This window comes from Entelurus aequoreus, linkage group LG05, assembly GCF_033978785.1.
Source record: "Entelurus aequoreus isolate RoL-2023_Sb linkage group LG05, RoL_Eaeq_v1.1, whole genome shotgun sequence".
NCBI classification, from domain to species: domain Eukaryota; kingdom Metazoa; phylum Chordata; class Actinopteri; order Syngnathiformes; family Syngnathidae; genus Entelurus; species Entelurus aequoreus.
In genome coordinates, this window is record NC_084735.1 from 61,653,138 (window position 1) to 61,679,680 (window position 26,543).

A 26,543-nucleotide genomic window follows, 5' to 3' on the forward strand; every position below is an offset into this window, starting at 1 on the left:
AGCACTATGGACTGAGCTTTACAGTATAATGCCACTAGAAGTTAATGAGTTGAACTTTTAATTTTTCAAAATCAAAACCCCTGCAATCTGCTGGCATAAAAATGACTGGAGATATGGCCTTGCAAGATTATGTTTTTATTAACCAATTATTTTAAAGTGCATCAAATACATTCAATGAACATTTAGTGCATTCTTCTTATTTTCAGTAAAGCATTTTAACATTTATAACATGTCCACTTAATTTCTAACTGGAGACAAAACACTGAACACGAGTCCAGTGTTTAGTTGTCGGCTACATAAAGCCCCACTCAAAGTCTGTGAGATGTTTTATAAGGGTGGCTACGTGAGGATTTACAGTTGCTGCCTTTTTCTGGACCAGCTTCCCGGTCTTCTTGGACACCACCTTTCCCTGGCTAGCCTTTGTTCCCCTCTCAGGGTTAACGCCAATGAATCGCCTAAAAAAGAGAGAAAGCATATTAGATATTCTGTTGTGATTGAAGATTACTTGTAGTCGATACAGAACCCCCCTCACATTGTTATTTAGGAATATGCACTGCACAAATATTAATATCAATTTTAGGATATATGTGAGCCTATACCATAACCACAGCTGTAGATGAGTGAATGCTCTAAAACCCATTAAGACAAATTCAGAGAGGAAGACAATGCTAAAGCCTCCCCAACCCCTCTCTCTATTCATGTTTTCTCTCCATCTACGGGACCGTGTATTTACGCTGATGTTTCCTGCTTTCACCCATTTAACATATCGTTACCTGCTCATTACCTATCTTCTCTGCATCCTGGGGTCACACTGGTGCTTCTTGCCTTTACCCATTCAACATATCTTTACCTGCACATTACCTACCTTCTCTGCATAGTGTGGTCACGCTGGTGCTTTCTACCTTTACCCATTCAACATATCTTTACCTGCACATTACCTACCTTCTCTATATCCTGGAGTCAAGCTGGTGTTTCCTGCTTTTACTCATTCAACATATCTTTACCTGCACATTACCTACCTTCTCTGTATCCTGGCGTCTAGCTGGTGTTTCCTGCCTTCACCCATTCAACATATCTTTACCTGCACATTACCTACCTTCCCTGCATCCTTGGGTCACACTGGTGCTTCTTTCTTTCACCATACAACATATCTTCACCTGCACATACCTACCTTGTCTGCATGGCCTCGACCACACCTGCGCTTCCTTCTTTCACCCATTCAACATACCTTCACCCGCACATTACCTACCTTCCCTGCATAGTGGGGTCACACTGGTGCTTCCTGCCTTTACCCATTCAACATATCTTCACCCGCACATTACCTACTTGCTCTGCATTCTCGGGTCAAGCTGGTGCTTCCTGCCATCATCCAGTCAACATGTCTTTACCTGCAAATTATCTACTTTTTCTGCATCCTGGGGTCAAACAGGTGCTTCCTTCTTTGACCCAGTCAACATATCTTTACCTGCACATTACCTACCTTCTCTGTATCCTAGAGTCAAACTGGTGCTTCGGTCCCTAATAAGAAGGTCCACAAAGGAACAGAAGAGTCATTGATTTAAGGCACACAATTGGGGAAATGACAAGTCAAATTCCTGAACAGAGGTGAGAAATATAAAATAAAATATCCTAACAGTATTTTAACAGTATCAAGAGGATTTACCTTTGAACAAATTCCAATGTCCGAGGACCTTACTCTTGGTATTCCAAGTTGAACACATAGTATGTGGCAAGAAGGGCAGCAAGCCCTGAGATTAAGCTAGGTTGGACGCCTTTGCAGATGACATCACCTTCCATGCTGATCATCCAACGTTTTATTGTGACTTTGTCACCAGCAACTGGTACAGTCAAGAAATGCAGTTTATGTTCCTAAACAGTATCCAATATGGGTAGCATTTTAAAAGTATTTGGAATGGCCACCTCACTCGCTCTCTCTTTCCTCTGTTTACATCTAGTCTCCTAAGGCAGTGGTTCTCAAATGGGGGTACGCGTACTCCTGGGGGTACTTGAAGGTATGCCAAGGGGTACGTGAGATTTTTTTTTAATATTCTAAAAATAGCAACAATTCAAAAATCCTTTATAAATATATTTATCGAATAATACTTCGACAAAATATGAATGTAAGTTCATAAACTGAACAACTAATCAAGTAGGCTATTCCATTCATTACCATAAAGCCAGAGTTTCCCCCATGCCATGATGGTTTGACCCTACCTGGCGGTGCCACACGGCACCAACTGTCAATCAACTATCCATGTAGAAAACAATGGAGGCTTGGTTAAAGCGTAGTGGACATGTTCCATAAATATTGATGTTAAAGATTTCTTTTTTTGTGAAGAAATGTTGAGAATGAAGTTCATGAATCCAGATGGATCTCTATTGCAATCCCCCAAGAGGGCACTTTAAGTTGATTACTTCTATGTGTAAAAATATTTATTTATAATTGAATCACTTGTTTATTTTTCAACAAGTTTTTACTTATTTTTATATCTTTTTTTCCAAATAGTTCAAGAAAGACCACAACAAATTAGCAATATTTTGCACTGTTATACAATTTAATAAATCAGAAACTGATGACATAGTGCTGTATTTTACTTCTTTATCTCTTTTTTTCAACCAAAAATGCTTTGCTCTGATTAGGGGGTACTTGAATTTAAAAAATGTTCACAGGGGTACATCACTGAAAAAAGGTTGAGAACCACTGTCCTAAGGCAGTGGTTCTCAACCTTTTTTCAGTGCTGTGAACATTTTTTTAATGCAAGTAGACCTCCATGTCTTCATAACAGGAATATCCTGAATTCTCAAGTTGCATATCACAATAGTCATCATCAGTGTTAATAACACAAGAGCTGCTTGGATTTGCTGTTGAGCAAGTCAAACTTCGTTCAGTGTAGCCGTAGTGCTTCCTTGACACGTGCGATGTGAAAGTAGACTTAACTGTAAATCTTTTTTTACATTGACTGAAGGGGCACGTAACTGTCCTACCTTCGGTAATATGACTTTTCAAATGCAGGAGAAGGGCCCGTATATCATCGCACTTCGCGCTACATGAGACAATATTACAAGGTAAACCTTCTGCGCTATACATATCAGTCCTACTCTTGCCATATTTATGACGACGGCTGTGAGTTTTGAAGGCTGAGAAGTTGGAAAAAACTCTTGTGCATTTAGGGAAAGAACACTTAAACGATGCATTAGGCATACAAGTATGACTTCGCATGTGTCTAACATACGCAAATACATTGCTGCAAGTCGTAGCACAAATGTTGCAAGTTATCATCTTTTATGATGACTATGACAAAAAAGAAGAAAACTTAGCTAGCTAGCATGCGGCGGTACATGCGCGTGGTCAACGATAGTGTCTGTGATGCTGACATTTCGGACTTTATAAATATATATAAAGTAATTCAAACAGAAAATGACACATCAAGGTACAAGTTACTCTTACCTTGTTATCAAAAACACACGATGCAGTAGGATGGATTTAGCAGGGTCGGCCAGGTGAAATGAAGCTCGGTTGGACGAATTGTGGGCGGACCCAAGAAACAAGTCTGAAAAATACTGAATTACACTGTAGGTTTTACAGTAACTTACTGCTGGTCGATATTTTTTGAAAAATGCAACAAAATTTACAGTACTTAACTGCATTTAAGAAGAACATGATAGGTTGATTGGCAACACTAAATTGGCCCTAGTGTGTGAATGTGAGTGTGAATGTTGTCTGTCTATCTGTGTTGGCCCTGCGATGAGGTGGCGACTTGTCCAGGGTGTACCCCGCCTTCCGCCCGATTGTAGCTGAGATAGGCTCCAGCGACCCCGAAGGGAATAAGCGGTAGAACATGGATGGATGGATGGAGTATATAACTGTAATTTTATTTTTTATTTTTACAGTAATTTTTTACAGTGAAGGTCATGGGTGTCAAACTCTGGCCCGTGGGCCAAATTTGGCCCAACGTGTAATTTGACTTGGCCCTTGAGGCAATATCAAATTAACACTAAAGCTGGACCTTCGATTATACATTGCGGCAGTGTCGCTACTTCTAATACTTGCCAACCCTCCCGGGAGTGACTCCAGCACTCCTCCCGAATTTTTTTTTTTTTTTTCAGCTAGTCAAACGAGTGCCGGCCCAGTTTCATGTGAGTGCAGCTTCTGCACCCACACACAATTGAATGCAACGCATACTTCATCAACAGCGATACAGGTTACACTGACGGTAGCCAAATAAAAAACTTTAACACTTTTAGAAATATACGCCACACTGTGAATCCACACCAAACAAGAGTGACAAACACATTTCGGGAGAACATCCGCACCGTAACACAACATAAACACAACACAACAAATACCCAGAACCCTTTGTAGCACTAAATCTTCCGGGACGCTACAAGGTGTGTGTGTGTGTGTGTGGGGGGGGGGGGGGGGGGGGGTTGTGGTTGGTGGTAGCGGGGGTGTATTTTGTAGCGTCCCCAAAGAGTTAGTGCTGCAAAAGATTCTGGGTATTTGTTCTTTTGTGTTTATGTTGTGTTACGGTGCAGATGTTCTCCCGAAAAGTGTTTTTTATTTTTGTTTGGTGTGGGTTCACAGTGTGGCGTATATTTCTAACAGTGTTAAAGTTTTTTATACTGGCACCCTCAGTCTGAATGATGTTAGAATTGGGTGTACGAGATATGACTGTTGAACACCTTGTTCGATAATGAAAGTTGCCTCAGCTCAAAGCCTGAGCCCCGACATTAAAGAACTAGCATCTAAAAAAAGATGCCAGGTATCTGGCTTGGGCACATCAAATTAGATCAGTGTGTTGCAAACTGAGCAGTTTAAAGTCCTGAATGGTTGTTTTATTCATTGTTATTTTATTTTCAAATGTATTAGCCTGTGGATAAAGTTAATGTTGATATTTACCTCAGAAGGCTGCAAATAGAAAAGAGGCATTCAATTTTTATTTAAATTATATTTGATATGCAATTGATATTTTTTAATGATTATTATTATTTGAAACTCCATTTTGCATGTCACTATAAAGTTATATTGCTTGTTCAATATTCAATGCAAAACTTGTTTGGGTCCCTATTAAAAGGTTAATTTGTTCAACCTTGGCCCGCGGCTTTGTTCAGTTTTAAACTTTGGCCCACTCTGTATTTGAGTTTGACACCCCTGGTGAAGGTGAAGCTCTGTCATCCTGGAGGCCACGGGGAAGACCCAGGACACATTGGGAACACTATGTCTCCCGGCTGGCCTGGGAACGCCTCGGGATCCCCTGAGAAAAGGTCCTAGGTGAGGGAACAGACAAAGAGCATCTCAAAGACCTTTATGAAAAGTACAAATAGAGGACCTAGATTTTTTCTCGCCCAGGCGCAGGTCACCGTGGCTCCCCTGTGGAGCCAGGCGCAGAGGTGGGGCACGATGGCGAGCGACTGGTGGCCGGGCCTGTCTCCATGGGGCCCTGCCGGGCTCAGCTCGAAGAGGCAACGTGGGTCAACCCTCCAATGGGCTCACCACTCATGGGCCCATTGAGGTCATAGAGGTCAGATGCAGTTTGAACTGGGCGGCAGCCGAAGGCAGGGCACTTGGCGGTCCGATTATCGGCTACATAAGCTCGCTCTTGGGACGTGGAACGTCACCTCGCTGGGAGGGAAGGAGCCTGAGCTGGTGCGCGAGGTGAAGAAGTTCCGGCTAGATATAGTTGGACTCACTTCGACGCACAGCAAGGGCTCTGGAACCTGTTCTCTCAAGAGGGGCTGGACTCTCTTCCACTCTGGCGTTGCAAGCAATGAGAGGCTGGGGTGGAAATTGTTGTTGCTCAAAGCCTGCACGTTGGACTTTAACCCAGTAGACGAGATGGTAGCTTCCCTCCGCCTTCGGGTTGGGTGACGGGTCCTCACTGTTGTTTGTGTTTACGCACCAAACAGCAGCTCAGAGTACCCACTCTTTTTGGATTCCCTTGAGGGAGTACTGGAGAGTGCTCCCTCGGGTGATTCCCTTGTTCTGTTGGGGGACTTCAATGCTCATGTTGGCAAGGACAGTGAAACCTGGAGAGTCGTGATTGGGAAAAATGGCCACCCGTATCTGAACCCAAGTGGTGCTTTGTTATTGGACTTTTGTGCTCGTCACGGATTGTCCATAACAAACACAATGTTCAAACATAAGGAATAACTTTGAACATGTCACGAGGGAGGTGCTGGACATTGAGTCTGAGTGGACCATGTTCCGTGCCTATCTTGTCGAGCCTGCTGATTGGAGCTGTGGCCGCAAGGTGTTTGGTGCCTGTCGTGGCGGTAATTCTAGAACTCGCTGGTGGCCACCAGCAGTGAGGGATGCCGTCAAGCTGAAGAAAGAGCCTATCGGGTCCTTTTGGCTCATTGGACTCCAGAGGCAGCGGGCATACCGACAGGCCAAGCAGTGCCTGGGGAGTCTGTGGTGGACTCTCCTATTTCTGGGGCTTAGGTTGCCTAGGTAGTTAAAAAGCTCCTCTGTGGCAAGGCCCCGGTGGTGGATGAGTTCCTTAAGGCTCTGGATACTGTGGGGCTGTCTTGGTTGACAAGACTCTGCAACATCGCGTGAACATTGGGGGCGGTACCTCTGGATTGGCAGACCGGGGTGGTGGTTCCTCTCTTTAAGAAGGGGAACCGGAGGGTGTGTTCCAACTATCGTGAAACACACTCCTCAGCCTTCCCGGTAAGGTCTATTCATGTGTACTGGAGAGGAGGAAACTCGGATCCAGGACGAACAGTGTGGTTTTCGTCCTGGTCGTGGAACGGTAGACCAGGTCTATACTCTCGGCAGGTTCCTTGAGTGTGAAGCGACTGGGATGAGAATCAGCACCTCCAAGTCCAAGTCCACGCAGGAAAGGGTCGAGTGCCATCTCCAGGTTGGGGAGGAGATCTTGCCCCAAGTGGAGGAGTTCAAGTACCTAGGAGTCTTGTTCACGAGTGAGGATAGAGTGGATCGAGAGATCCACAGGCGGATTGGTGCGGCGTCTTCAGTATTGAGGACGCTATATCGATCCGTTGTGGTGAAGAAGGAGCTGAGCCAGAAGGAAAAGCTCTCAATTTACCGTCGATCTACGTTCCCAGCTTTGGGTTATGACCGAAAGGACAAGCGGCCGAAATGCGTTTCCTCTGCCGGGTGGTGAGTCTCTCCCTTAGAGACAGGGTGAGAAGCTCTGTCATCCGGGAGGTACTCAAAGTAAACCCGCTGCTCCTCCACATTGAGAGGAGCCATGAGGTGGTTCGGGCATCTGCTCAGGATGCCACCCGAACGCCTCTAGGGAGGTGTGGCAGGAGGCCACGGGGAAGACCTAGGACACATTGGAAAGACTATGTCCCCGGCTGGCCTGGGAACGCCTCGGAATACCCCGAGAAGAGCTGGACGAAGTGGCTGGGGAGAGGGAAGTCTGGGATTTTCTGCTCAGGCTGCTGCCCCCGCAACCCGACCTCGTATAAGCGGAAGAAAATGGATGGATTTAGAATGACAGTTATACTGTCAGATTGAGTACAAAAACTAACTAAACCTTACACAATATAATGTTTCTAGTAAAACTCACAAATATACATATCTCCAGGCATTATTAGCCATTTTGCATGTGTGGTTTAGGAGTTATATTTAAATAAATAACTGTCAGATTGAGTGTGACAGTAAACTGTCATAGTGAGTAAAACCCTTATTTTGTATTTGCAAACCTTACAAAAACAACTAAATCTAGTTAAACTCACACAGATACAACATTACAGGCATTTTTAGACATAATGCATGTTTGGTTTTAGAGTTATGTTTATATAACTTTCATATTTAGAAAGTTATACTGTCATATTGAATAAAAAAAACAACTAACTTGTGTCTTTGCAAACCTTACAAAATACCATTTTTCTAGTAAAACTAACTAAGATACATGCTCCAGGCATTATTAGCCATTTTGCATGTGTTGTTTGAGTTATGTTTAAATAACTGTCATATTGAGTGTGACAGTATACTGTCATAAAACCCAATTTTTGTATTTGCAACCCTGATTCTAGTAAAACTCACATATATACAATATTACAGGCAGTTTTGGACATAATACAAGTTTGGTTTTGGAGTTATGTTTATATAACTTTCATACATAGTATGACAGCTAAACTGTTATATTGAGTAAAATAACTAACTTGTGTTTGTCATAAAACCCAATTTTTGTATTAGCAAACCATACAACTGATTAAAATAAAACTCACTCATTCAATATTACAGGCATTTTCAGACATTTTGCATGTTTGGTTTAGGAATTATGTTGTAATACATTTGTATTGCTTTTTTCACATTATCTCAGGATTTTTAGAACATTACTGTCATATTGAGTAAAAAAATAATTTTTGTGTTTGCAAGCCTTAAAAAAAGCATATGTTTCCAGTAAAACTCCCAAAGATGCATTATTTCAGGCATTATTAGCCATTTTTCAGGTGTGGTTTAGGAGTTATGTTTGAATAACTGTCATATTGAGTGTGGCGTTATACTGTCATATTGAGTTAAAAAAAACTAACTTGTGTCTTTGCAAACCTTACAAAAGAAAATGTTTCTAGCAACACTCACAAAGATAATTTTTTTCACGCTATTAGACATTTTTCATGTGTATTTAGGAGTTATAATTAAATAACTTTCATACTGAGTGTTAAAGTTATAATGTCATTATGTGTAAAACCTAATTTTTGTATTTGCAAACCTTACAAAAACAATTGATTCTAGTAAAACTTACATAGATTCAATATTACAGGCATTTTTAGACAATTTACATGTTTGGTTTAAAAGTTGTGTTTGAATACATTTTTATTGCTTTTTTCGCATTATCTCAGGATTCTAAGATCATTACTTTCATATTGAGTAAAACACTACTTTTTGTTTTTGCAAACCTTACAAACTCACATAAATACATTATTACAGACATTTTTAGACATGACACATGTTTGGTTTTGGAGTTATGTTTATATAACTTTTATATTTAGTATGACTGTTATACTGTCATATTAAATAAAAAAAACTAGCTTGTGTCTTTGCAAACTTTACAAAAGATCATTTTTCTAGTAAAACTAACAAAGATACATGTCTCCAGGCATTATTACCCATTTTGCATGGGTTGTTTAGGAATTATGTTTAAATACATTTGTATTGCTTTTTTCGCATTATCTCAGGATTCTTAGATCATTACTTTCATATTGAGTAAAAAACTACTTTTTGTTTTTGCAAACCTTACAAACTCACATAAATACATTATTACAGGCATTTTTAAACATAACACATGTTTGGTTTTGGAGTTATGTTTTGATAACTTTCATATTTAGTAGGACTGTTATACTGTCATATTGAATAAAAAAAACTAGCTTGTGTCTTTGATATCCTTACAAAATATAATTTTTCTAGTAAAACTAACAAAGATACATGTCTCCAGGCATTATTAGCCATTTTGCCTGGGTTGTTTAGGAATTATGTTTAAATACATTTTATTGCTTTTTTCGCATTATCTCAGGATTCTAAAATCCTTACTTTCATATTGAGGAAAAAACTACTTTTTGTTTTTGCAAACCTTACAAACTCACATAAATACATTATTATAGGCAATTTTAGACATGACACACGTTTGGTTCTGGAGTTATGTTTATATAACTTTCATATTTAGTATGACTGTTATACTGTCTTATTGAATAAAAACAACTAGCTTGTGTCTTTGCAAACTTTACAAAAGATACATTTTCTAGTAAAACTAACAAAAATACATGTCTCCAGGCATTATTACCCATTTTGCCTGGGTTGTTTAGGAGTTATGTTTAAATACATTTTTATTGCTTTTTTTCGCATTATCTCAGGATTCTAAGATCATTACTTTCATATTGAGTAAAAAACTAGTTTTTGTTTTTGCAAACCTTACAAACTCAAATTAATACATTATTACAGGCATTTTTAGACATGACACATGTTTGGTTTTGGAGTTATGTTTATATAACTTTCATATTTAATATGACTGTTATACTGTCATATTGAATAAAAAAAATTCAATATGACAGTTTGTAAAGTCTTTGCAAACTTTACAAAAGATCATTTTTCCAGTAAAACTAACAAAGATACATTTTTCCAGGCATTATTAGCCATTTTGCATATGTTGTTTAGGAGTAATGTTTAAATACATTTTTATTGCTTTTTTCGCATTATCTCAGGATTTTAAGAACATTACAGTCATGTTGAGGAAAAAAACTACTTTTTGTGTTTGCAAGATTTAAAAAAGCATGTGTTTCGAGTAAAACGGCCAAGGATGCATTATTTCAGGCATTATTAGCCATTTTTCATGTGTGGTTTGAGTTATGGTTAAATAACTGTCATACACTGTCAGTTATGACATAGTAAGTAAAACCTAATTTATGTATTTGCAAACCTTACAAAATCATTTAAATCTAGTAAAACTCACATGGATTCAATATTACAGACATTTTTAGACATTTTGCATGTTTGGTTTAGGAATTATGTTGGAATCATTTTTATTAATTTGTTCGTATTTTCTCAGAATTTTAGAACATTACTGTCATATTGAGTAAAAAAAATAATTGTTGTGTTTGCAAGCCTTAAAAAAGCATATGTTTCGAGTAAAACTTACAAGAATGCATTATTTCAGGCATTGTTAATCATTTTTCATGTGTAGTTTAAGAATTATGTTTAAATAACTGTCATATTGAGTGTGGCAGTTATACTGTCATATTGAGTAAAAAAAACTAACCTGTCTTTGCAAACCTTACAAAAGAAAATGTTTCTAGTAACACTCACAAAGATAAATTTTTTCACGCATTATTAGACATGTTTCATGTGTGGTTAGGAGTTATAAATAAATAATTGTCATATTGAGTGTTACAGTTTTAATGTCATTATGTGTAAAACCTAATTTTTGTATTTGCAAACCTTACAAAAACAATTGATTCTAGTAAAACTTATATAGATTCAATATTACAGGCATTTTTAGACATTTTACATGTTTGGTTTAAAATTTGTGTTTGAATACATTTGTATTGCTTTTTTCGAATTATCTCAGGATTCTAAGAACATTACTTTCATATTGAGTAAAAAACTACTTTTTGTTTTTGCAAACCTTACAAACTCACATAAATACATTATTACAGGCATTTTTAGACATGACACATGTTTGGTTTTGGAGTTATGTTTATATAACTTTCATATATAGTATGACTGTTATACTGTCATATTGAATAAAAAAAACTAGCTTGTGTCTTTGATATCTTTACAAAAGATCATTTTTTTAAACTAACAACGTTACATGTCTCCATAGGCATTATTAGCCATTTTGCATGTGTTGTTTAGGAGTTAGGTTTAAATACATTTTTATTGCTTTTTTCCCTTTATCTCAGGGTTCTAAGAACCTTACAGTCAAGTAAAAAAATACTTTTTGTGTTTGCAAAATGTAAAACTCAGTAAAACTCCTAATGATTCATTATTTCAGGCATTATTAGCCATTTTTTTGTGTGGTTTATGAGTTATGTTTAAATAACTGTCATATTGAGTGTGATTTTGTCATTGTGAGTAAAACCTAATTTTTGTATTTGCAAACCTTACAAAAACAACCGATTCTAGGAAAACTCACATTGATACAATATTACAGGCATGTTTAGGCATATTGCATGTTTGGTTTTGGAGTTATATTTATATAACCTGCTTTCTGAGCCGCCACCCTTGTGGTTTGCGTGTCCCACTGATCCAGGAACTATGTTGTCCGGGGGCTTCTATGGTCTCCCAAGACAAACAGGTCCTAGGTGAGGGATTAGACAAAGAGCAGCTCAAACACCTTTATTAAAAGTACAATTGAGGACCTAGATTTTTTCTCGCCCGGACGCAGGTCACCGTGGCTCCCCTGTTGAGCCAGGCCCAGAGGTGTGGCACGATGGCGATTGACGGGCCAGTCCCCATGGGGCCCAGCCGTGCTCAGCTCGAAGAGGCAACGTGGATCCCCCCTCCAGGGCTCACCACTCATGGGCTGGGTCATAGAGGGTGCAGTGTGAGCTGGGCGGCAGCCGAAGGCAGGGCACTTGGTGGTCCGATTATCGGCTACATAAGCTCGCTCTTGGGACATGGAACGTCACCTCGCTGGGAGGGAAGGAGCCTGAGCTGGTGCATGAGGTGGAGACGTTCCCGGCTAGATATAGTTGGACTCACAGCAAGGGCTCTGGAACCTGTTCTCTCAGAGGGGCTGGACTGAGCTGAACTTTCATTACTTGCAACGCCAGAGTGGAAGAGATTCCACACTGGCGTTGCAACTAATGAGAGGCTGGGGTGGCAATTCTTGTTGCCCGCCGGCTCAAAGCCTGCACGTTGGACTTTAAACCCAATAGACGAGATGGTAGCTTCCTTCAGCCTTCGGGTCCTGACTGTTGTTTGTGTTTACACACCAAACAGCAGCTCAGAGTACCAACTCATTTTGGATTCCCTTGAGGGAGTACTGGAGAGTGCTCCCGCGGGTGATTCCCTTGTTCTGCTGGTGGACTTCAACGCTATGTTGGCAACGACAGTGAAACCTGGAGAGTCGTGATTGGGAAAAATGGCCACCCGGATCTGAACCCAAGTGGTGCTTTGTTATTGGACTTTTGTGCTTGTCACGGATTGTCCATAACAAACACAATGTTCAAACATAAGGGTGTCCATATGTGCACTTGGCACAAGGACACCCTCGGCCGCATGATTGACTTTGTAGTTGTGTCATGGGATTTGCGGCCTCATGTTTTGGACACTCGGTGAAGAGAGGGGCAGAGCTTTCCACCAACCACCACCTGGTGGTGAGCTGGCTCCGATGGTAGGGGAGGATGCCGGTCAGACCTGGCAGGCCCAAACGTATTGTAAGGGTCTGCTGGGAACACCTAGCAGAGTCTCCTGAAGAACTTTGAACATGACCGGAAGAACTTTGAACATGTCACGAGGCAGGTGCTGGACATTGAGTCTGAGTGGACCATGTTCTGGACCATTCCTCTCTTGTTGAGCCAGCTGATTGAAGCTGTGGCCGCAAGGTAAATGGTGCCTGTCGTGGCGGTAATCCACCAGCAGTGAGGGATGCTGTCAAGCTGAAGAAAGAGCCACCGGGTCCTTTTGGCTCATGGGACTCCAGAGGCAGTGGGCATACCGACAGGCCAAGCGAGACCTCCTCAGTCCCACCAACACGTCTTCCTATGAGGAAACAGTGCCTGGGAAGTCTGTGGTGGGCTCTCCTATTTCTGGGGCTGAGGTTGCCAAGGTAGTTAAAAAGCTCCTTGGTGGCAAGGCCCCGGGGGTGGATGAGCTCCGTCCGGAGTTCCTTAAGGCTCTGGATGCTGTGGGGCAGTCTTGGTTGACAAGACTCTGCAACATTGCGTCTACATCGGGGGCGGTACCTCTGGATTGGCAGACCGGGGTGGTGGTACCTCTCTTTAAGAAGGGGAACCGGAGGGTGTGTTCCAACTATCGTAGATCACACTCCTCAGCCTTCCCGGTAAGGTCTATTCATGTGTAATGGAGAGGAGGAACCTCGGATCCAGGACGAACAGTGTGGTTTTCGTCCTGGTCGTGGAACGGTAGACCAGCTCTATACTCTCGGCAGGGTCCTTGAGTGTGCATGGGAGTTTGCCCAACCAGTCTTCATAAGTTTTGTGGACTTGGAGAAGACATTCGACCTTGGTCCCCGGTAAATCCTGTGGGGAGTGCTCAGAGAGTATGGAGTATCGGCATGTCTGATTGTGGCGGGTGTCTCCCTGTATGATCAGTGTCAGAGCTTGGTCCGCATTGCCGGCAGTATGTCGGACCCCTTTCCAGTGAGGGTTGGACTCCGCCAAGGCTGCCCTTTGTCACCGATTCTGTTCATAACTTTAATGGACAGAATATCTAGGCGCAGTCATGGCTTTGAGGATCCCCTCAACGCCATGACTGCGCCTGGTTTGGTGGCTGCAGGATTAGGTCTCTGCTTTTTGCAGATGATGTGGTCCTGATGGCTTCAACTGGCCACGATCTTCAGCTTTCATTGGATCGGTTCGCAGTGAAGCGACTGGGATGAGAATCAGCACCTCCATGTCCGAGTCCATGGTTCTCGCCCGGGAAAGGGTGTAGTGCCATCTCGAGGTTGGGAAAGAGATCTTGCCCCAAGTGAAGGAGTTCAAGTACCTAGGAGTCTTGTTCACGAGTGAGGATAGAGTGGATTGTGAGATCTACAGGCGGATCGGTGCGGCGTCTTCATTAATGAGGACGCTATATCGATCCGTTGTGGTGAAGAAGGAGCTGAGCCAGAAGGAAAAGCTTTCAATTTACCGGTCGATCAACGTTCCCATCCTCACCTATGGTCATGAGCTTTGGGTTATGACCGAAAGGACAAGGTCACGGGTACAAGCGGCCGAAATGAGTTTCCTCCGCCGGGTGGTGGGTCTCTCCCTTAGAGATAGGGTGAGAAGCTCTGTCATCTGGGAGGAACTCAGTGTAAAGCCGCTGCTCCTCCACATTGAGAGGAGCCAGATGAGGTGGTTCGGGCATCTGCTCAGGATGCCACCCGAACGCCTCCCTAGGTCCGAACGGCAGGAGGCCATGGGGAAGACCTAGGATACATTGGAAAGACTATGGCCTGGGAACGCCTCGGGATCCCCCGAGAAGAGCTGGACGAAGTGGCTGGGGAGAGGGAAGTCTGGGCTCTCTGCTTAGGCTGCTGCCCCCGCAACCCGACCTCGGATAAGCGGAAGAAAATGGATGGATTTAGTATGACAGTTATACTGTCATATTGAGTGTGACAGTATACTGTCATAAAACCCAATTTTTGTATTTGCAAACCTGATTCTAGTAAAACTCACATCTATACAATATTACAGGCAATTTTGGACATAATGCACGTTTGGTTTTCGAGTTATGTTTATATAACTTTAATATATAGTATGACATCTATACTGTTATAATGAGTAAAAAAACTAACTTGTGTCTGTCATAAAACTCAATTTTTGTATTTGCAAACCTTACAAAAACAAATGATTCTAGTAAAACTCACATGGATTCAATATTACAGGCATTTTTAGACATTTTGCATGTTTGGTTTAGGAATTATGTTGGAATACATTTGTATTGCTTTTTTTCACATTATCTCAGCATTTTAAGAACTTACTGTCATATTGAGTAAAAAAAACTTTTTGTGGTTGCAAGCCTTAAAAAAACAACCGATTCTAGTAAAACTCACATTGATACAATATTACAGGCATGTTTAGACATCTTGCATGTTTGGTTTTGGAGTTATGTTTATATAACCTGCTTTCTGAGCCGCCACCTTTGTGGTTTGCGTGTCCCACTGATTCTAGGAGCTATGTTGTCCGGGGGCTTCTATGCCCCCTGGTAGGGTCCCCCAAGACAAACAGGTCCTAGGTGAGGAATCAGACAAAGAGCAGCTCAAAGACCTTTATGAAAAGTACAAATCGAGGACCTAGATATTTTCTCGCCCGGACGCGGGTCACCGTGGCTCCCCTGTGGAGCCAGGCCCAGAGGTGGGGCACGATGGCGAGCGACTGGTGCCCATGGGGCCCAGCTCGAAGAGGCAACGTGGGCCCCCCCTGCAATAGGCCCACCACTCATGGGCTGGGTCATAGAGGTCGGGTGCAGTGTTAGCTGGGCGGAAGCCGAAGGCAGGGCACTTGGCGGTCCGATTATCGGCTACATAAGCTCGCTCTTGGGACGTGGAACGTCACCTCGCGAGGTGGAGAAGTTCCCGGCTAGATAAAGCTGGACTCACTTCGACGCACAGCAAGGGCTCTGGAACCTGTTCTCTCAAGAGGGGTTGGACTCTCTTCCACTCTGGCGTTGCAAGTAATGAGAGGCTGGGTTGGCAATTCTTGTTGCCCCCCGGCTCAAAGCCTGCACGTTGGACTTAACCCAGAAGACGAGATGGTAACTTCCCTCCACTTTCGGGTTGGGTGACGGGTCCTGACTGTTGTTGGTGTTTACGCACCAAACAGCAGCTCAGAGTACCCACTCTTTTTGGATTCCCTTGAGAGTGCTCCCTCGGGTGATTCCTTTGTTCTGCTTGGGGTCTTCAACGCTCATGTTGGCAACGACTTTGAAACCTGGAGAGTCGTGATTGGGAAAAATGGCCACCCGGATCTGAACCCAAGTGGTGCTTTATTATTGGACTTTTGTGCTCGTCACGGATTGTCCATAACAAACACAATGTTCAAACATAAGGGTGTCCATATGTGCACTTGGCACCAGGACACCCTCGGCCGCAGTTCCATTATTGACTTTGTAGTTGTGTCATGGGATTTGCGGCCTCATGTTTTGGACACTCGGGTGAAGAGAGGGGCGAGCTTTCTACCGATCACCACCTGGTGAGCTGGCTCCGATGGTGGGGTAGGATCCCGGACAGACCTGGCAGGCCCAAACGCATTGTGAGAGTCTTTTGGGAATGCCTAGCAGTGTCCTGTCAGAGAGAGTTTCTTTTTCTACCTCCGGAGGAACTTTGAACATGTCACAAAGGAGGTGCTGGACATTGAGTCTGAATGGATCATGTTCCGTGCCTCTCTTGTCAAGCCAGCTGATTGGAGCTGTGGCCGCAAGGTGTTTGGTGCCTGTCGTGGCGGTAATCCTAGAACCCGCTGGTGGCCACCAGCAGTGCGGGATGCCGTCAAGCTGAAGAAAGAGCTTATCTGGTCCTTTTGGCTCATGGGACTCCAGAGGCAGCGGGCATACCGACAGGCCAAGCAGTGCCTGGGGAATCTGTGGTGGGCTCTCCTATTTCTGGGGCTGAGGTTGCCAAGGTAGTTAAAAAGCTCCTCGGTGGCAAGGCCGCGGGGGTGGATGAGCTCCGTCCGGAGTTCCTTAAGGCTCTGGATGCTGTGGGGCTGTTTTAGTTGACAAGACTCTGCAACATCGCATGGACATCAGGGGCGGTACCTCTGGATTGGCAGACCGGGGTGGTGGTTCCTCTCTTTAAGAAGGGGAACCGGAGGGTGTGTTCCAACTATCGTAGATCACACTCCTCAGCCTTCCCGGTAAGGTCTATTCATGTTTACTGGAGAGGAGGAACCTCGGATCCAGGACGAACAGTGTGGTTTTCGTCCTGGTCGTGGAACGGTAGACCAGCTCTATACTCTCGGCAGGGTCCTTGAGTGTGCATGGGAGTTTGTCCAACCAGTCTACATGTGCTTTGTGGACTTGGAGAAGACATTCGACCGTGGCCACCCCGGGAAGTCCTGTGGGGAGTGCTCAGAGAGTATGGGGTATCGGCATGTCTGATTGTGGCGGGTCGCTCCCTGTATGATCAGTGTCAGAGCTTGGTCCGCATTGCCAGCAGTAAGTCGGACCCCTTTCCAGTGAGGGTTGGACCGGAGTCCAACCCTCGTGTTGGCTGCCCTTAGTCACCAAATGTGTTCATAAATTTTATGGACAGAATTTCTAGGCGCAGTCATGGCGTTGAGGGGATCCGGTTTGGTGGCTGCAGGATTAGGTCTCTCCTTTTTGCAGATGATGTGGTCCTTATGGCTTTAACTGGCCAGGATCTTCAGCTCTCATTGGATTGGTTCGCAGCCGAGTGTGAAGCGACTGGGATGAGAATCAGCACCTCCAAGTCCGAGGTTCTCGCCCGGGAAAGGGTGGAGTGCCATTTCGAGGTTGGGCAGGAGATCTTGCCCCAAGTGGATGAGTTCAAGTACCTGGAGTCTTGTTCATGAGTGAGGGAAGAGTGGATCGTGAGATGCACAGGCTGGCGGCCGAAATGAGTTTTCTCCGCTGGGTGGCGGGTCTCTCCCTTACTGTAAGAATTTTCACCGTTTAATTACAGTAACCTACTGGCAGCTAATGGTTCCAGTATAAAACTGTTTTTCTACAGCACACATACTGTGATTTATCACTACAGTTTATTACTGTAAAAAGTATCACAGTACTGTGCTGTATCAAATATACGCTTCACAGCATAATACTGTCATCTGTTTAGCGGCATTACACTGTTATTTTAGTGTATCTACTGTAATATCCATTAACAGTTAATTACAGTAAAATAATTGTAAGCACTATAGACTGAGCTTTACAGTATAATGCCACTAGAAGTTAATGAGTTGAACTTTTAATTTTTCAAAATCAAAACCCCTGCAATCTGCTGGCATAAAAATGACTGGAGAAATGGCCTTGCAAGATTATGTTTTTATTAACCAATTATTTTAAAGTGCATCAAATACATTCAATGTACATTTAGTGCATTCTTCTTATTTTCAGTAAAGCATTTTAACATTTATAACATGTCCACTTAATTTCTAACTGGAGACAAAACACTGAACACGAGTCCAGTGTTTAGTTGTCGGCTACATAAAGCCCCACTCAAAGTCTGTGAGATGTTTTATAAGGGTGGCTACGTGAGGATTTACAGTTGCTGCCTTTTTCTGGACCAGCTTCCCGGTCTTCTTGGACACCACCTTTCCCTGGCTAGCCTTTGTTCCCCTCTCAGGGTTAACGCCAATGAATCGCCTAAAAAAGAGAGAAAGCCTATTAGATATTCTGTTGTGATTGAAGATTACTTGTAGTCGATACAGAACCCCCTTCACATTGTTATTTAGGAATATGCACTGCACAAATATTAATATCAATTTTAGGATATATGTGAGCCTATACCATAACCACAGCTGTAGATGAGTGAATGCTCTAAAACCCATTAAGACAAATTCAGAGAGGAAGACAATGCTAAAGCCTCCCCAACCCCTCTCTCTATTCATGTTTTCTCTCCATCTACGGGACCGTGTATTTACGCTGATGTTTCCTGCTTTCACCCATTTAACATATCGTTACCTGCTCATTACCTATCTTCTCTGCATCCTGGGGTCACACTGGTGCTTCTTGCCTTTACCCATTCAACATATCTTTACCTGCACATTACCTACCTTCTCTGCATAGTGTGGTCACGCTGGTGCTTTCTACCTTTACCCATTCAACATATCTTTACCTGCACATTACCTACCTTCTCTATATCCTGGAGTCAAGCTGGTGTTTCCTGCCTTTACTCATTCAACATATCTTTACCTGCACATTACCTACCTTCTCTGTATCCTGGCGTCTAGCTGGTGTTTCCTGCCTTCACCCATTCAACATATCTTTACCTTCACATTACCTACCTTCCCTGCATCCTTGGGTCACACTGGTGCTTCTTTCTTTCACCATACAACATATATTCACCTGCACATACCTACCTTGTCTGCATGGCCTCGACCACACCTGCGCTTCCTTCTTTCACCCATTCAACATACCTTCACCCGCACATTACCTACCTTCCCTGCATAGTGGGGTCACACTGGTGCTTCCTGCCTTTACCCATTCAACATATCTTCACCCGCACATTACCTACTTGCTCTGCATTCTCGGGTCAAGCTGGTGCTTCCTGCCATCATCCAGTCAACATGTCTTTACCTGCAAATTATCTACTTTTTCTGCATCCTGGGGTCAAACAGGTGCTTCCTTCTTTGACCCAGTCAACACATCTTTACCTGCACATTACCTACCTTCTCTGTATCCTAGAGTCAAACTGGTGCTTCGGTCCCTAATAAGAAGGTCCACAAAGGAACAGAAGAGTCATTGATTTAAGGCACACAATTGGGGAAATGACAAGTCAAATTCCTGAACAGAGGTGAGAAATATAAAATAAAATATCCTAACAGTATTTTAACAGTATCAAGAGGATTTACCTTTGAACAAATTCCAATGTCCGAGGACCTTCCTCTTGGTATTCCAAGTTGAACACATAGTATGTGGCAAGAAGGGCAGCAAGCCCTGAGATTAAGCTAGGTTGGACGCCTTTGCAGATGACATCACCTTCCATGCTGATCATCCAACGTTTTATTGTGACTTTGTCACCAGCAACTGGTACAGTCAAGAAATGCAGTTTATGTTCCTAAACAGTATCCAATATGGGTAGCATTTTAAAAGTATTTGGAATGGCCAACTCACTCGCTCTCTCTTTCCTCTGTTTACATCTAGTCTCCTAAGGCAGTGGTTCTCAAATGGGGGTACGCGTACTCCTGGGGGTACTTGAAGGTATGCCAAGGGGTACGTGAGATTTTTTTTTAATATTCTAAAAATAGCAACAATTCAAAAATCCTTCATAAATATATTTATTGAATAATACTTCGACAAAATATGAATATAAGTTCATAAACTGAACAACTAATCAAGTAGGCTATTCCATTCATTACCATAAAGCCAGAGTTTCCCCCATGCCATGATGGTTTGACCCTACCTGGCGGTGCCACACGGCACCAACTGTCAATCAACTATCCATGTAGAAAACAATGGAGGCTTGGTTAAAGCGTAGTGGACATGTTCCATAAATATTGATGTTAAAGATTTCTTTTTTTGTGAAGAAATGTTGAGAATGAAGTTCATGAATCCAGATGGATCTCTATTACAATCCCCAAAGAGGGCACTTTAAGTTGATTACTTCTATGTGTAAAAATCTTTATTTATAATTGAATCACTTGGTTATTTTTCAACAAGTTTTTAGTTATTTTTATATCTTTTTTTCCAAATAGTTCAAGAAAGACCACAACAAATGAGCAATATTTTGCACTGTTATACAATTTAATAAATCAGAAACTGATGACATAGTGCTGTATTTTACTTCTTTATCTCTTTTTTTCAACCAAAAATGCTTTGCTCTGATTAGGGGGTACTTGAATTTAAAAAATGTTCACAGGGGTACATCACTGAAAAAAGGTTGAGAACCACTGTCCTAAGGCAGTGGTTCTCAACCTTTTTTCAGTGCTGTGAACATTTTTTTAATGCAAGTAGACCTCCATGTCTTCATAACAGGAATATCCTGAATCCTCAAGTTGCATATCACAATAGTCATCATCAGTGTTAATAACACAAGAGCTGCTTGGATTTGCTGTTGATCAATTCAAACTTCGTTCAGTGTAGCCGTAGTGCTTCCTTGACACGTGCGATGTGAAAGTAGACTTAACTGTAAATCTTTTTTCACATTGACTGAAGGGGCACGTAACTGTCCTACCTTCGGTAATATGACTTTTCAAATGCAGGAGAAAGGCTCGTATATCATCGCACTTCGCGCTACATGAGACAATATTACAAGGTAAACCTTCTGCGCTATACATATCAGTCCTACTCTTGCCATATTTATGACGACGGCTGTGAGTTTTGAAGGCTGAGAAGTTGGAAAAAACTCTTGTGCATTTAGGGAAAGCACACTTAAACGATGCATTAGGCATACAACTATGACTTCGCATGTGTCTAACATACGCAAATACATTGCTGCAAGTCGTAGCACATATGTTGCAAGTTATCATCTTTTATGATGACTATGACAAAAAAGAAGAAAACTTAGCTAGCTAGCATGCGGCGGTACATGCACGTGGTCAACGATAGTGTCTGTGATGCTGACATTTCGGACTTTATAAATATATATATAAAGTAATTCAAACAGAAAATGACACATCAAGGTACAAGTGACTCTTACCTTGTTATCAAAAACACACGATGCAGTAGGATGGATTTAGCAGGGTCGGCCAGGTGAAATGAAGCTCGGTTGGACGAATTGTGGGCGGACCCAAGAAATAAGTCTGAAAAATACTGAATTACACTGTAGGTTTTACAGTAACTTACTGCTGGTCGATATTTTTTGAAAAATGCAACAAAATTTACAGTACTTAACTGCATTTAAGAAGAACATGATAGGTTGATTGGCAACACTAAATTGGCCCTAGTGTGTGAATGTGAGTGTGAATGTTGTCTGTCTATCTGTGTTGGCCCTGCGATGAGGTGGCGACTTGTCCAGGGTGTACCCCGCCTTCCGCCCGATTGTAGCTGAGATAGGCTCCAGCGCCCCCCGAGACCCCGAAGGGAATAAGCGGTAGAAAATGGATGGATGGATGGAGTATATAACTGTAATTGTATTTTTTATTTTTACAGTAATTTTTTACAGTGAAGGTCATGGGTGTCAAACTCTGGCCCGTGGGCCAAATTTGGCCCAACGTGTCATTTGACTTGGCCCTTGAGGCAATATCAAATTAACACTAAAGCTGGACCTTCGATTATACATTGCGGCAGTGCCGCTACTTCTAATACTTGCCAACCCTCCCGGGAGTGACTCCAGCACTCCTCCCGAATTTTTTTTTTTTTTCCAGCTAGTCAAACGAGTGCCAGCCCAGTTTCATGTCAGTGCAGCTTCTGCACCCACACACAATTGAATGCAACGCATACTTCATCAACAGCGATACAGGTTACACTGACGGTAGCCAAATAAAAAACTTTAACACTTTTAGAAATATACGCCACACTGTGAATCCACACCAAACAAGAATGACAAACACATTTCGGGAGAACATCCGCACCGTAACACAACATAAACACAACACAACAAATACCCAGAACCCTTTGTAGCACTAAATCTTCCGAGACGCTACAAGGTGTGTGTGTGTGGGGGGGGGGGAGGTTTGGTGGTAGCGGGGGTGTATTTTGTAGCGTCCCGAAAGAGTTAGTGCTGCAAAAGATTCTGGGTATTTGTTCTTTTGTGTTTATGTTGTGTTACGGTGCGGATGTTCTCCCGAAAAGTGTTTTTTATTTTTGTTTGGTGTGGGTTCACAGTGTGGCGTATATTTCTAACAGTGTTAAAGTTTTTTATACTGGCACCCTCAGTGTAACCTGTATCGCTGTTGATGAAGTATGCGTTGCATTCATTTGTGCATGCGTGCTGTAGCTGCACATATCTTGTGACTGGGTCTGAATGATGTTAGAATTGGGTGTACGAGATATGACTGTTGAACATCTTGTTCGATAATGAAAGTTGCCTCAGCTCAAAGCCTGAGCCCCGACATTAAAGAACTAGCATCTAAAAAAAGATGCCAGGTATCTGGCTTGGGCACATCAAATTAGATCAGTGTGTTGCAAACTGAGCAGTTTAAAGTCCTGAATGGTTGTTTTATTCATTGTTATTTTATTTTCAAATGTATTAGCCTGTGGATAAAGTTAATGTTGATATTTACCTCAGAAGGCTGCAAATAGAAAAGAGGCATTCAATTTGTATTTAAATTATATTTGATATGCAATTGATATTTTTTAATTATTATTATTATTATTTGAAACTCCATTTTGCATGTCACTATAAAGTTATATAAGCCTTGCTTGTTCAATATTCAATGCAAAACTTGTTTGGGTCCCTATTAAAAGGTTAATTTGTTCAACCTTGGCCCGCGGCTTTGTTCAGTTTTAAACTTTGGCCCACTCTGTATTTGAGTTTGACACCCCTGGTGAAGGTGAAGCTCTGTCATCCTGGAGGCCACGGGGAAGACCCAGGACACATTGGGAACACTATGTCTCCCGGCTGGCCTGGGAACGCCTCGGGATCCCCTGAGAAAAGGTCCTAGGTGAGGGATCAGACAAAGAGCAGCTCAAAGACCTTTATGAAAAGTACAAATCGAGGACCTAGATTTTTTCTCGCCCAGGCGCAGGTCACCGTGGCTCCCCTGTGGAGCCAGGCGCAGAGGTGGGGCACGATGGCGAGCGACTGGTGGCCGGGCCTGTCTCCATGGGGCCCTGCCGGGCTCATTTCGAAGAGGCAACGTGGGTCAACCCTCCAATGGGCTCACCACTCATGGGCCCATTGAGGTCATAGAGGTCGGATGCAGTGTGAACTGGGCGGAAGCCGAAGGCAGGGCACTTGGCAGTCCGATTATCGGCTACATAAGCTCGCTCTTGGGACGTGGAACGTCACCTCGCTGGGAGGGAAAGAGCCTGAGCAGGTGCGCGAGGTGAAGAAGTTCCGGCTAGATATAGTTGGACTCACTTCGACGCACAGCAAGGGCTCTGGAACCTGTTCTCTCAAGAGGGGCTGGACTCTCTTCCACTCTGGCGTTGCAAGCAATGAGAGGCTGGGGTGGCAATTGTTGTTGCTCAAAGCCTGCACGTTGGACCCAGTAGACGAGATGGTAGCTTCCCTCCGCCTTCGGGTTGGGTGACGGGTCCTGACTGTTGTTTGTGTTTACGCACCAAACAGCAGCTCAGAGTACCCACTCTTTTTGGATTCCCTTGAGGGAGTACTGGAGAGTGCTCCCTCGGGTGATTCCCTTGTTCTGTTGGGGGACTTCAATGCTCATGTTGGCAAGGACAGTGAAACCTGGAGAGTCGTGATTGGGAAAAATGGCCACCCGGATCTGAACCCAAGTGGTGCTTTGTTATTGGACTTTTGTGCTCGTCACGGATTGTCCATAACAAACACAATGTTCAAACATAAGGAAGAACTTTAAACATGTCACGAGGGAGGTGCTGGACATTGAGTCTGAGTGGACCATGTTCCGTGCCTCTCTTGTCGAGCCTGCTGATTGGAGCTGTGGCCGCAAGGTGTTTGGTGCCTGTCGTGGCGGTAATCCTAGAACTCGCTGGTGGCCACCAGCAGGGAGGGATGCCGTCAAGCTGAAGAAATAGCCTATCGGGTCCTTTTGGCTCATGGGACTCCAGAGGCAGCGGGCATACCGACAGGCCAAGCAGTGCCTGGGGAGTCTGTGGTGGACTCTCCTATTTCTGGGGCTTAGGTTGCCTAGGTAGTTAAAAGGCTCCTCTGTGGCAAGGCCCCGGTGGTGGATGAGTTCCTTAAGGCTCTGGATACTGTGGGGCTGTCTTGGTTGACAAGACTCTGCAACATCGCGTGAACATTGGGGGTGTTACCTCTGGATTGGCACACCGGGGTGGTGGTTCCTCTCTTTAAGAAGGGGAACCGGAGGGTGTGTTCCAACTATCGTGAAACACACTCCTCAGCCTTCCCGGTAAGGTCTATTCATGTGTACTGGGGAAACTCGGATCCAGGACGAACAGTGTGGTTTTCGTCCTGGTCGTGGAACGGTAGACCAGGTCTATACTCTCGGCAGGGTCCTTGAGTGTGAAGCGACTGGGATGAGAATCAGCACCTCCAAGTCCAAGTCCATGGTTTCGCGCAGGAAAGGGTCGAGTGCCATCTCCAGGTTGGGGAGGAGATCTTGCCCCAAGTGGAGGAGTTCAAGTACCTAGGAGTCTTGTTCACGAGTGAGGATAGAGTGGATCGAGAGATCCACAGGCGATTTGGTGCGGCGTCTTCAGTATTGAGGACGCTATATCGATCCGTTGTGGTGAAGAAGGAGCTGAGCCAGAAGGAAAAGCTCTCAATTTACCGTCGATCTACGTTCCCAGCTTTGGGTTATGACCGAAAGGACAAGCGGCCGAAATGCGTTTCCTCTGCCGGGTGGTAGTTCTCTACCTTAGAGACAGGGTGAGAAGCTCTGTCATCCGGGAGGAACTCAAAGTAAAGCCGCTGCTCCTCCACATTGAGAGGAGCCATGAGGTGGTTCGGGCATCTGCTCAGGATGCCACCCGAACGCCTCTAGGGAGGTGTGGCAGGAGGCCACGGGGAAGACCTAGGACACATTGGAAAGACTATGTCCCCGGCTGGCCTGGGAACGCCTCGGAATACCCCGAGAAGAGCTGGACAAAGTGGCTGGGGACAGGGAAGTCTGGGATTTTCTGCTCAGGCTGCTGCCCCCGCAACCCGACCTCGGATAAGCGGAAGAAAATGGATGGATTTAGAATGACAGTTATACTGTCAGATTGAGTACAAAAACTAACTAAACCTTACACAATATAATGTTTCTAGTATTATTATTATCCAGGCATTATTAGCCATTTTGCATATGTTGTTTAGGAGTTATGTTTAAATAAATAACTGTCAGATTGAGTGTGACAGTAAACTGTCATAGTGAGTAAAACCCTTATTTTGTATTTGCAAACCTTACAAAAACAACTAAATCTAGTTAAACTCACACAGATACCATATTAGAGGCATTTTTGGACACAATGCATGTTTGGTTTTAGAGTTATGTTTATATAACTTTCATATTTAGTATGACAGTTATACTGTCATATTGAATAAAAACAACAACTAACAAAACCTTACAAAATACAATTTTTCTAGTAAAACTAACTAAGATACATGCTCCAGGCATTATTAGCTATTTTGCATGTGTTGTTTGAGTTATGTTTAAATAACTGTCATATTGAGTGTGACAGTATACTGTCATAAAACCCATTTTTTGTATTTGCAACCCTGATTCTAGTAAAACTCACATATATACAATATTACAGGCAGTTTTGGACATAATGGTTTGGTTTTGGAGTTATGTTTATATAACTTTCATATATAGTATGACAGCTAAACTGTTATATTGAGTAAAAAAACTAACTTGTGTTTGTCATAAAACCCAATTTTTGTATTAGCAAACCATACAACTGATTCAAATAAAACTCACATGGATTCAATATTACAGGCATTTTCAGACATTTTGCATGTTTGGTTTAGGAATTATGTTGGAATCATTTTTATTAATTTGTTCGTATTTTCTCAGAATTTTAGAACATTACTGTCATATTGAGTAAAAAAATAATTTTTGTGTTTGCAATCCTTAAAAAAAGCATATGTTTCCAGTAAAACTCCCAAAGATGCATTATTTCAGGCATTATTAGCCATTTTTCAGGTGTGGTTTAGGAGTTATGTTTAAATAACTGTCATATTGAGTGTGGC